This window comes from Theobroma cacao, chromosome 4, assembly GCF_053813885.1.
Source record: "Theobroma cacao isolate CCN51 chromosome 4, ASM5381388v1, whole genome shotgun sequence".
In the NCBI taxonomy this organism is placed as follows: domain Eukaryota; kingdom Viridiplantae; phylum Streptophyta; class Magnoliopsida; order Malvales; family Malvaceae; genus Theobroma; species Theobroma cacao.
In genome coordinates, this window is record NC_142642.1 from 26,920,951 (window position 1) to 26,934,833 (window position 13,883).

At 38.6% G+C, this 13,883-nt stretch overlaps 1 pseudogene; it reads left to right on the forward strand.

Annotated features, from left to right (window-relative positions):
- The first annotated feature begins 4,055 nt into the window (after nucleotides 1-4,055).
- On the forward strand, nucleotides 4,056-11,033 carry LOC148763217 (uncharacterized; annotated as a pseudogene).
- The last annotated feature ends 2,850 nt before the right edge of the window (nucleotides 11,034-13,883 follow it).

Here is a 13,883-nt window from a genome sequence, read left to right on the forward strand (position 1 = left end):
TATGTGTTTATCATTCTAAATGTTATAATGGATGTCCAATGAATCCTGGTTGATTAAGGTTTGTGTCAAAAGAGGAAAGCATGTATAACGGCATTCAAGTCCACCATAGGAAGCTGGGTAATTATTCCTTTTGTGCCTAATGCCCACTTCAGTCTGCAACCACTAGACATTGATAAACCATTTTCTGCTAAATATATCTACATGAAGTTGTATTTTCCTCCCTAGATATTTTTTCAGAATATATGCTAACCATTTCTGAGCAGGTTATGACTAGGTCATTATTGTAATAGAAACTGAAAATTCTTGTTGGCAAAATAGTGTATTTTATAAGGTTCAAACATCTTGCATTGCTGAGGTATATAAAAATGTAAATGCTTTAAATAAACAAACTCATTATAAGCTTGTTGCAAAGAAGGAAAAAGGACTGAGCTTGCACACGAAATTGGGCCAAGGTTTGAGAAAATTCAGATTTCTCTCCTTGAGCATGAGTATACACGTGGGTTATGCTCAAGTGAATTTTTCTTAACGTCTATGTAGACACCTAAAACAAATGAATAAATAAATAATTTTAAATTATAATAAAATGAAACAAAATAATAAAAAATAAATAAATAAATAAGGGGATGGCTGGGCGTACGCCTAGCCATCCCTTCCCCAACCACCCCGCATGATGGGGTTCTGGCCACCAACTCCCTAGTGCCAGAACCCCATCGTCGGGTTGTCCAAATTTTTGGACAACCCGGCTTTTTAAGGGTTATTTGCAAAGAACAAAAGAGAAGACAACAAAAAAAATCCTAGATCTACCAGCAGCAAATATCTAGCCACAGGAACAAAATAAAAACAAAACAAAAAGCAAAAAAGAAAAGGGGGTTAGATCTGAGAAATGAGTGGGAGAGGGGTTGAAGGGTAAAGAGTTTTGGCTGACGGCGGAGAGAAGAGAGGGAGTGGATCTATCTAGGTGTCCGACCAGCGATGAAAAAAAGAAGAAAGAGAGTTTGGCGCCGACGACAGAAAGCAAAGAGATCCGCCGGGCGAGAGAGAAATAGAGAAGAGGAAGCCGAAGGAGAGGGAAAGAGAGGGATCGGCCGGCGAAGGAGGAAAGGTTTTTTAGAGAGAAGGTGGAGAGTGCCGCCGCTAGAGAGAGAAAGTGAGGAATGAAAATGAAGAGAGAAAGAGAGAAAAAGGGGTTAAATACCTAGGGTTCGGGTCTCAAAACGGTCTCGTTTTAGAGTCAGAATTTTAAAAGGGGAGAGTGTCAAAACGGCGTCGTTTTGAGAGGCTTTGCAGGCACCAAACGGTGCGTTTTGAGTCCTACCTCGTGGGCTCCCAAAAGCAGACCGGGCGTAGTAGATTTGGGCTTCTGCAGGCCACCAAATTGGGCCAATCGCAGCCCAACAAGGTATAATCCTTTTCTTTTTTGCTTGGGTTTGTTTTAGTTAGTGTTGGGTCTAGCCCATTTTTAATTAAAATACATTTATTTTTTAGGAAAGAAATATATATATAATATGAATACTTATATTTAATATTAAAAAATCAAAAAATAATAATGATAGTAAAAATAATAAAATAATAATAATAATAAAAGTAAAAAATAAATGAAATGATTATTAAAAAAAAAATTCACTTATGAGAGGTAAAGAGTTGCCTCTTCTAAGTAGATTTTTTTCTTTTTTGAATACGAAGTTCGAGACGGATTTTTACCGAAGCGTCGGGATAAATTCGAACTCCAAATTTCAATACCCATCAACTCAAATAATAATATATATTAAGAAAAATAAATCTACATAATATTACATTTAAATCTAGGTTAGTGTAGTTAGTTAATTAGCAAATAAATATCATTAAATAAAATTAACCATTAATTTAATTAATTGTTTATTCGACAAGTTATATAATCAAGTTAAATGTTAATCAACAATGTTAGTTAAAAGATACGGATCTAAATAAAAAAATAGAAAAAAACAAAAAAAATAATAAAATAAATAAATAAATAATCCATAAAAAATGAAAAAATAAATATATAAATAAGGTGATAAATTATTGAATGAATTATGAACCGCTTAAATCAATAAACGCGATCATATAGGCATCATCATCTTATACTGTCATAGCACGCCACATTTATCTTGTAAATGGTGCGGGAATTCCGATGATGGGATTTTCTCGAAGAGCTTGTAGAGACGAGTTCTTCCAGGGATATCTCTAGGTGAGGAAAATTTCGAGACTTCTCCAAAGCGTTGGGATGATCTTCGAATAATTTTTCAATAAAAGATTACCGACTCCATCATTTAAAATAAACAAGTCATGACATCATTTTACGCTTGCATCATGTGCATACGTAAAACCAAACAAAAAAACTCAGTCTATCAATTTAATAAAAATTTAATTAATAAAGTATGGATTAAATTTAGAGAAGGCTATATTAAGATAACTTAAGATTAAATGGTACCGTTCGTGGAACGGGCGCCACGGAGGTGCTAACCTTTCTCCGTGCGTAACCGCACTCCCGAACTCATCTCTAAAAACGTAGACCAGTTCTCGTTCTTGCGACGGACCTAAAATTAATTTAGGACTTCGTCGATTAGAATCGGGTTAATAGGTGACCAATCACACCTTAGATAAAAAAGACTTGTGGCGACTCCTAAACCATTTAATATTTGCCCGTGTCTGGTGGACGAGTTTTCGGACCCATACGTTACGACAGATGGCGACTCCACTGGGGACATCGAGAGTCAAGCCATTAATTAGTCATAAGTTATCTTAAGCCTTAAATAATTTGTTGTTTTCCCTAGCATCAATTTTGCATATTTTTGTTTAATGCATTCATTTATTTTGCTATTATTACTTCACTATTTTTAATAATTGCGAGAAATTTAGGATAAGGGGAGTGTGAAATTATTGGTCCGAGGTCAGTATATTCCTTCTCACACACTACACATCTTGCATTCATGCATAAGCCTTCCACCCGAGTTTTGTCCTTAATTAGGGGGGGTTAAGTAGCTACGCTCTCGTGAGGTGCTAACCTCCGCATGGGCTAGTGAAGACTCCCACTCAGATCGAACCTAGTCCGTTTGAAGCCTGTAATGGGTGAGGACCGGGGTGCCTTACTAGTCCGTGTGGACGACAGTGAGGAGTGATTTGAGAACCTTTAGCTCTATTTTCAACCCAAACTCAGCATGTAGAATACCGAGAGTCGCCTTTGCTTAGGTAGAGCTTCACCTGTGAGAATATACCTTTTGACTAGGTACACATGAAGGAATTTTCATAATCCCCTTGTTCTAAGTTCTTCTCCGTAAAGTAATAAAGGTATCATATCATTAATTATTTTCATTCATCTTTTTTTATTGGAATAGCTTTTGGAATTCCTGTTTACTGTACTAACTTGAACTTTTTGCATATGCATGTTTGCATCATAATTTTGCATATAGGAAAAGTATGTCATTTGACAACCATTGACGAAGTAGATGCAAAAGATGACTCCTGAATTGCAACAAGAAACAATAGCTTATGCACTGAATTACTTTGTTGAGGGGTGTTATGTGACACATACTTTTAGTACATGATCATTCATATGTGCATAAATCCTCATTTCATAACAATAAGTATTTTCGCCTGTAAATAAAGATAAGGGGTTCATTTTTTTCATTCATGCATGCATCTAATTCACGTTTATGATTACAATAAGGTTCCAAAAATAGACCAACCACCTAAGCCAAGTGACCAACGTGTCCATAATACACGTCGGCGAGCAAGGATCATGGAAGAAGAACAAAGAGAGCGAATGGATAGAATGGAAAGAGCTCAAGAAGAAATGAGAGAACAATTAGCAAAGATGATGGAATTGATGACAAGCTTAAGTAAAGGAAAAAGAGTTGCGGAAGAGTCAGCTCCGTCAGAAAACCCACCAGCTCAAGACACTGGAAACCAAAGGGATGATCCACCTTATCCCCCAGGGTTCACTCCACCACATGCTCAAACCTCTCAAAGGGTCCACCCTCAAGCAATGCCATCTGTTTATTACAATGCACCACCTCCGATGGGCCATCAACCGACTCATGGGCAATTTGGGCCATATTCTGGAATAAATCCTGCTGAACCAATACACGTCCCAGATTTAGACGATCCAAAAGAACAAGAGAAACTAAGAAAGGACTCGTCACAAACAAGAGAAAATGAAAAAGATCAGAAAAAGTACGATCTGTTGGAAGAGCGTCTTCGTGCTATCGAAGGAGTTGATAGGTTTGGTACCATGGACGCAACGGAGCTATGCTTAGTGCCGGATGTATTGATCCCTACCAAGTTCAAGGTTCCGGAATTTGAAAAATATGACGGAACAAAATGACCCATGGCACATATTACCATGTATTGTCGGAAGATGGCTGCACAGTCTCACGATGATAAGTTACTGATCCATTTTTTTCAAGACAGCTTGACTGGGTCAGCTGCTTGGTGGTACGTACAGCTAGATCGAAATCGTATTAAGACTTGGAAAGACTTAGCAAGAGCCTTCATAGCCCAATACAAGCATGTGGCTAAATTAGCCTCTGATCGGTTGTCATTGCAGACTATGAAAAAGAAGCAAAGCGAGAACTTCAAGGAATATGCCCAAAGGTGGAGAGATATAGCAGCGCAAGTTCAGCCACCTCTCACTGATAAGGAGATGACTGTTTTGTTCATAAGTACACTCCGAGCTCCATTCTATGAGCGCTTGATCGGCAATGCCACAAAAAACTTTGCAGATTTGGTCTTGTCGGGAGAAATAATAGAATGAGCTATCAAAAGTGGAAAAATTGAAGGGCATGAAGTTGTCAGCTCAAAGAGAGGGAATACGCTCAAGAAGAAAGAAGGGGATGTGCAAGCAGTAGCTCATGACAGCCAACAAGCCCACAACTTTAACCCATATTACCCGTACCCCCCATACCAACCTTTTTATCCGAACATAGACAATATCACATAAAACCCATATGTGTACCAACCTGCCCCGAAACCAACATTTCAAACCAATATTCTTCCACAAACTCCACCACCAAGGCCGGTAGCTTCAACCAATAATCTTGGTCATGGTCAAAGAGGACCTAAAACTACCCTAGAAAAATCAAAGTTTGATCCTATTCCAGTCCCTTACACTACATTGCTGCCACAACTCATAGAAAATCGACTCCTTGCTCGAACCCTTTTAGAACCACTTCGACCACCTTTTCCGAAATGGTATGACCCGAATGCACATTGTGATTACCATTTTGGAATTCAAGGGCACTCCACTGAGAATTGTACTGCTTTAAAACATAAAGTTCAAGCACTCATTAAGGCAGGACTTTTAAATTTTGCCAAAAAAGACAGTTCAAGTGTTGATGGGAATCCTTTACCTAATCATGAAAGACCAACTGTGAATGCCATACATGAAGGGATGATTCGAAGAGTGAAAAAGAGTATTGATGAGATTCAAACGCCAATGGATAAAGTGTTTGAGGCATTGTCCAAGATAAATGCCATCACTCTAGAACCCATCAACACAAAAGAATTGGGGCATGATCTCGCTTATTCTTGCAAATTTCATATGGGAGCAATTGGGCATTCCATTCAAAATTGTGATAGCTTTCGTCGTAAGTTGCAAGAATTGATGGATTCATCGATAATTGAGTTTTATGAAGAAACCGAAGAGAATTTGGTCGGAACCATAAATGGAGACACCCCAGCTGAAGTGGCATCAAGTTCATTCGGGGCGAATAAACCTAAACCTCTCACCATCTTTTATGAAGAAAACAGAAGCCCGATGAATGATACATCCCCTACTATGATCAGAAGTGGTATTACCATCGAAGTCCCCAACCCGTTCCCTTATAAGAGCAATAAGGCTGTCTCATGGAATTATGAGTGTAATATTTTGGGCACAGCTGCATCCGCCCCCCAAGCATCTTTTGAAGATCTAACTAGAGTAGGGGGTATAACACGAAGTGGGCGATGTTATTCCCCTGAGATAGCAGAAAGAGTTGAAAAAGGGAAACCTGCACAGGGAGAGGGAGGCCTGAAGAAAGCGGATACCTTTTTCAAGGACCAAGTTATCGAATCTGTAGTTGCTCCGAACAATGAGGTCAAAAATCCTGTTACCGAGAAAGAAACGGGTGAATTTCTCAAGTTTATCAAACACAGTGAATACAGTGTGGTAGAACAATTAACCAAGATACCCGTTCGCATCTCGCTGTTGTCTTTACTGTTGAATTCGGAAGCACACAGGAATGCACTGCTCAAAGTTTTGAACCAAGCTTATGTGGCACAAGATATATCAGTGAAAAAGTTAGACCACATCGTGGGGAACATTACAGTGGGGAACTTCATTGCCTTTAATGATGAAGAAATACCACCGGGTGGTCGAAGGAGTAACAAAGCTCTGCACATTACTATCAAATGCAAAAACCATGCCGTACCTAGGGTCTTGGTCGACAATGGTTCAGCGTTAAATGTCATGCCTCGCTCTACTTTAACCAAGTTGCCAGTAGATGTGTCGTATATGAGAACCAGTCACATGGTTGTAAGGGCCTTCGATGGGACCACAAGGGAGGTGGTAGGGGACATTGAACTACCGATAAAAATTGGCCCTTGCATTTTTTAGGTCCAATTTCAAGTCATGGACATTACCCCGTCATACAATTGCTTGTTAGGGCGTCCATGGATTCATATGGCGAGAGCCATACCATCTTCCCTTCATCAAAAAGTTAAATTCATAGCTGAGGGTCAACTGATAAGTATATGTGCGGAGGAAGACATACTGGCTATTCAACCATCATCTGCTCCCTATGTAGAGGCAACAGAAGAAGTCTCAAAATGCTCTTTCAGATCTTTTGAATTTGTTAATGCTACTTATATGGGGGAAAGAAAAGTGATACCGACTCCTCGTTTGTCAGTAGCAACTAAAATGGGGGTTAAGCAGACAGTGGGTAAACGATGTCGTGCCGGTTTGGGGTTAGGAAAGAATTTACAAGGAATTAACCGTCCTCTGACTCCAATAAAGAATGAAGAAAGATTTGGTTTGGGGTATAAGCTTACCAAAGAAAAAAGAAGGAAACTGACAGCTCGAAAGAAGATTAAAAAGATGGCTCAACTTGAGGGAAAAGAATAAGAATTTGGGGAACGGACAATCCCACACTTATACGAGACTTTTCGCTCTGCAGGAATCATTCATCTCGAAGCACCAACAAAGGTCAATCAGGTTCTTCGGATATTTGATGAGCTATCAATCCATATGATCAGAGATGAAGAACCTAACGAGAAGATCCCTATGGTGTATCCAGTACTGCCAGGAGATGAGCTAAGCAATTGGACAGCCACGGAATTGCCCATCATCTTTAACTCTTTCGAAATGTAATGAACAATTTTATCTAAATGCCTATGCCCAAGGGTGTTAAGAGTAATTTCTTGTTTAAGTAGGGTTTTCTGTTACCTTCATCATTTAAATAAATGACAATGCATAATGTGTTTCATAATTCATCAATCTTTTTGCATATTTCCTTTCATCTATTCTTTTAGCCAATAAATACTTGCCCAAACACGCGTCCAATTTTACCTGTTTGCAGGTCTTTAAATAATGAACACGAAGACAATCTAGACAACGATTTGAATATCGATTTCGAGATAATTCCGAACGTTGATGAATTGAAAAACGAAGAGGAAGTGGATGACTATGGCTTACCCCCTGATTTGTCGAGAATGTTGGAACAGGAGGAAAAGGAGATTTTACCGCATCAGGAACTCATAGAAATCATTAACCTCGAGAATGGGGAAGAGAAGAAAGAGGTTAAGATTGGCACTTCGCTGTCATCTGATGAACGACAAAAGCTAGAAGAACTACTCCGTGAATATGTGGACGTGTTTGCTTGGTCATATCAGGACATGCCAAGTCTTAATACTGACATTGTTGTCCACAAGTTACCTTTGGGACCAAATTGCAAGCCTATTAAACAGAAGTTGAGAAGGATGAAGCCAGAAATGTTGCTGAAGATTAAAGAAGAAGTAAAGAAGCAATTTGATGCTGAATTTTTAGAGATGGCTAAGTACCCTGAATGTGTGGCTAATATAGTTCCAGTTCCTAAGAAGGATGGAAAAGTTCGAATGTGCGTCGATTATAGGGATTTGAACAGAGCGAGTCCGAAGGATAGCTTCCCTTTGCCACATATTGATACTCTTGTGGACAACACAGCAAAACATGCTTTGTTCTCATTCATGGATGACTTTTCTGGTTACAATCAGATTAAGATGGCACCCGAAGATATGAAAAAAAATAACGTTCGTAACCATGTGGAGAACATTTTGTTACAAAGTAATGCCATTTGGATTGAAGAATGCAGGCGCCACCTACCAAAGGGCAATGGTAGCTTTGTTCCATGATATGATGCATAAAGAGATAGAGGTATATGTGGATGACATGATTGTAAAATCTCATACAGAAAGGGATCATACTGTCAATCTCAAGAAACTGTTCGAGAGATTGCGAAAGTTTCAGCTCAAGTTGAATCCTGCAAAATGCACTTTCGGTGTAACTTTTGGGAAATTGTTGGGGTTTATAGTAAGTGAAAAAGGAATTGAAGTGGACCCGGATAAAATACGAGCTATTCAAGAGCTACCACCTCCCAAAACGCAAAACGAAGTGAGGATTTTTAGGGAGGTTGAATTATATTGCTCGATTTATATCCCAACTCACCTGCAAATGTGATCCAATCTTCAAGCTGCTTCGAAAACGAGACCTAGGAGAATGGAATGAAGAATGTCAAATAGCCTTTGATAAAATCAAAGAATATCTCACAAATCCACCGGTGTTAGTGCCACCGATAGCCAGCAAACCTCTTATTTTGTATTTGACTGTGAACAAGAATTCTATGGGATGTGTGTTGGGATAACATGATGGAACCGAGAAGAAAGAACGGGCCGTATATTACTTGAGCAAGAAATTCATGGAGTATGAGTCCAAATATTCTGCGCTCGAAAAGATGTGTTGTGCGCTAGCATGGACCGCCTAGAGGCTCCGACAGTATATGTTGTATCACACAACATGGTTGGTGGCGAAATTAGATCCCATCAAGTATATCTTTGAAAAACCCTGCCTGTCTGGAAGAATAGCTCGATGGCAAGTGCTATTGTCTGAGTATGACATTGTGTATGTGTCTCAAAAATCAATCAAAGGGAGCGCCATCGCTGATTTCCTTGCAGATCAAGCTAATAAGGATTATGAATCTGTAAGTTTCAATTTTCCAGATGAAGATTTGATGGTCGTCTTGCACATAGAAAATGATGGTCCCAATGAACTTAATCCATGGAAGATGTATTTTGATGGAGCATCCAATGCTTTGGGGCACGGAATTGGGGCAGTATTGATTTCTCCAAATGAAAAGTACTATCCAGCCACGGCGAGATTGAATTTCAATTGTACTAACAATATGGCGGAGTATGAGGCGTTGGTAATGGGATTACAAGCAGCAATTAAGATGAAGGCTGACGCAATAGATGTTTACGGAGATTTGGCTTTAGTGATATGTCAAGTGAGAGGCGAATGGGAAACTAGAGATTCTAAACTAGTTCCATATAAAAAGTTGGTTACAGAATTAAGCAAACAGTTCAAAGAAATCAGCTTCAACCATTTGCCTCGAGAAGAGAATCAGATTGCTGATGCTTTGGCCACCCTCGCATCGATGTTCAAAATAAAAGAAGCGACTGATGTACGCCCTTTTAATTTAGAAGTCCGTGAAGTCTCCGCACACTACTTGAATGTTGAAGAAGAAGTTGATGGTAAGTCGTGGTATCATGATATCATGCAATACATCAAGCACCAGACATATCCTAAGAATGTCACAAACAATAACAAGCGAACTCTTAGAAGATTAGCAATGGGTTTCTTCCTTAGTGGAGAAGTGCTCTATAAAAGGAGTCGAGATCAAGTACTCTTGAGATGTGTGGATGTTGCGGAAGCCAACAAAATAATGAAAGAAGTCCACGAAGGAACTTGTGGAGCTCATGCTAATGGACATATGTTGGCTAGACAAATTATGAGAGCTGGTTACTATTGGTTGACATTGGAATCAGACTGTATAAATTTTGCTCGAAAATGCCACAAGTGTCAAGTATACGCTGATAGAATCCATGCTCCACCAGCCCCATTGCATGTTTTCACAGCACCTTGGCCATTTTCAATGTGGGGAATGGATGTGATTGGGCTTATTACACCGAAAGCCTCTAATGGACATCGATTCATATTGGTGGCCATTGATTATTTCACGAAATGGGTAGAAGCAGCTTCTTATGCTAATGTGACACAAAAGGTGGTGTGCAAGTTCATCCAAAAGGAGATCATATGTCGGTATGGGCTGCCGGAAAGGATCATTACTGATAATGCAAGCAATTTGAATGGTGCGATGGTGAATGAGGTTTGCACTAAATTCAAGATCAAGCATCATAACTTGACAACTTACCGTCCGAAGATGAACGGAGCGGTAGAGGCAGCCAACAAAAATATCAAAAAGATTATCGAAAAGACGATTGAAGTTTATAAAGACTGGCATGAGAAACTTCCTTTTGCCTTGCATGCATATCGAACTTCTGTGCGTACCTCCACCGGGGTAACTCCGTACTCATTAGTATGCAGTATAGAAGCAGTTCTACCTGTTGAAGTAGAAATCCCATCATTGAGGGTGTTGATGGAAACAGAATTGAAAGATGCTGAGTGGGTCCGCTCTCGCTACGAGCAATTGAATCTGATTGAGGAGAAAAAGCTTGCGACTCTTTGTCATGGCCAGATGTACCAACGAAGGATGATGCGAGCATACGAGAAAAAAGTTCGTCCCAGGCAATTTCGAGAAGGAGAGTTGGTTTTTAAGAGAATACTCCCTAATCAAACTGATTTTCGGGGAAAGTGGATGCCGAATTGGGAAGGGCCATATGTAGTAAAGAAGGCTTTTTCAGGAGGAGCTTTGATTTTGGCTGACATGGATGGGGGAGATCTGCCTAATCCGATAAATGCGGATGCGGTGAAGAAGTACTATGCTTAAAAAAAAAACGGAAGGGGTTCGTGCTGAAAACTCGAAAAGGGCAGCTCGTACCTAAAGGAGGAGGCTCATGCTGAAAACTTGAAAAGGGCGGCTTGAGGCCGAAAAGCAAGAAGTTAGAATGGAATTTGAGGATGCCAGCCTAAAGGGAACACAAGATTGAGGTAAAAATACACCATGAATGGAGTTCCACAATTTCGCAAAGTAGGGGAAGCTAGGAAATCTGCAACCTACAGATTTGCTCAAAGCATCAAACAAGGACAATTCTTGAAGTCGAATATTAGATTGTTTTCTCTTAGTGGTCTGAGTGTTCATTACTTAAAGATCTAATGTTTGCCCTGTAAATTCTGTTTGCCTTGAACTATTTGATTCCTTATATATGAAATTCTTCTTCGCCTCTTTATTTTAACCCTTTCGTTATTTACCATCCCATGATTCACATAGTGATTGTCATAGAAATGAATGATAATTGGTAAAAGAAATAAACTAATTAAGCAAGAAATTACACTCATTGTTCAGCAAAAAACTCAAGGATGAAAAAAGGAATGGCAGAGCCCTGAACCTAAGGCAAAGTCAGATGTCAAAAGAGAGGGTACTAAGGGAAAATTTGGAGTTACCTGAATTCTACAGGAGGAAAAAAAACAGGCAAAGAAGATCGAAAGTTGCAGTGAAAATCGGATGAAGCAAGAGAAAGGTCTTAGAACCTTAATGAATCATAAACATGAAAAGCATTCTATCATGTCAATCATGCATACATGCCTAGCCACGCACTCGACAAGAATCAAAATTAATTCATGTCCCAAGCGTCGAAGGTAGAAAGTCACTCGACCTAAAGGGTTGAGATTGTAAAACTTTGACGGAAAGATTTGAGTCTTTTTCATTTTATGTTAATCCAATTAAGTTAGCATTAATTTTGTTTAAATCGAACTTGTTGTGAGATAGGTCGAGCCTAGATTAAGTCTAGAAATTTTAATTTTGTTTAAATAGAACATATTGTGAGATAATTAGAGCTTAGATTAAGTCTAGGAATTTCAATTTTGTTTAAATTGAACCTGTTGTGAGATAGGTCGAGCCTAGATTAAGTCTAAGAATTTTAATTTTGTTTAAATCGAACCTGTTGTGAGATAGGTCGAGCCTAGATTAAGTCTAGGAATTTCAATTTTGTTTAAATCGAACCTGTTGTGAGATAGTTCGAGCCTAGATTAAGTCTAGGAATTTCAATTTTGTTTAAATCGAACCTGTTGTGAGATAGGTCGAGCCTAGATTAAGTCTAGGAATTTTAATTTTGTTTAAATCAAACCTGTTGTGAGATAGATCGAGCCTAGATTAAGTCTAGGAATTTTAATTTTGTTTAAATCTAACCTGTTGTGAGATAGGTCGAGCCTAGATTAAGTCTAGGAATTTTAATTTTGTTTAAATCGAACCTGTTGTGAGATAGGTCGAGTCAAGATTAAGTCTGGGAATTTTAATCGAATTTGTTCTAATATGGGTCAAGCCTAGATCAAGTCTAGAAATTGCATTTTTGTTTAAATCGAACTTATTTTGAGATAAGTCGAGTCTAGATCGATTTGATTAAACCAACTAGCTTCGAGATAAGCCAAATGTGGTGTCTACGTCTTTGCACTATCCTTGATTCTCAAGAAAGTACAAAGAGGGGCAACTGTAAACACCTAAAACAAATGAATAAATAAATAATTTTAAATTATAATAAAATAAAAAAAATAATAAATAAATAAATAAACAAAAGAGAAGACAACAAAAAAAATCCTAGATCTACCAGCAGCAAATACTTAGCCACAGGAACAAAATAAAAACAAAACAAAAAGCAAAAAAGAAAAGGGGGTTAGATCTGAGAAAAGAGTTGGAGAGGGGTTGAAGGGTCAAGAGTTTTGGCTGACGGCGGAGAGAAGAGATGGAGTGGATCTGTCTAGGTGTCCAACCAGCGGTGAAAAAGAAAAGAAAGAGAGTTTGGCGCCGGCGACAGAAAGCAAAGAGATCCGCCGGGCGAGAGAGAAATAGAGAAGAGGAAGCCGAAGGAGAGGGAAAAAGAGGGATCGGCCGACGAAGGAGGAAAGGTTTTTTAGAGAGAAGGTGGAGAGTGCCGCCGCTAGAGAGAGAAAGTGAGGAATGAAAATGAAGAGAGAAAGAGAGAAAAAGGGGTTAAATACCTAGGGTTCGAGTCTCAAAACGGTCCCGTTTTAGAGTCAGAATTTTAAAAGGGGAGAGTGTCCAAACGGCGTCGTTTTGAGAGGCTTTGCAGGCACCAAACGGTGCGTTTTGAGTCCTACCTCGTGGGCTCTCAGAAGCAGACCGGGCGTAGTAGATTTGGGCTTCTGCAGGCCACCAAATTGGGCCAATCGCAGCCCAACAAGGTATAATCCTTTTCTTTTTTGCTTGGGTTTATTTTAGTTAGTGTTGGGTCTAGCCCATTTTTAATTAAAATACATTTATTTTTTAAGAAAGAAATATATATATATATATATATAATATGAATACTTATATTTAATATTAAAAAATCAAAAAATAATAATGATAGTAAAAATAATAATAATAAAATAATAATAATAATAATAAAAGTAAAAAATAAATGAAATGATTATTAAAAAAAAATTTCACCTATGAGAGGTAAAGAGTTGCCTCTTCTAAGTGGATTTTTTTCTTTTTTAAATGCGAAGTTCGAGACGGATTTTCACCGAAGCATCGGGAAAAATCCGAACTCTAAATTTCAATACCCATCAACTCAAATAATAATATATATTAAGAAAAATAAATCTACATAATATTACATTTAAATCTAGGTTAGTGTAGTTAGTTAATTAGCAAATAAATATCATTAAATAAAATTAAGTTAAC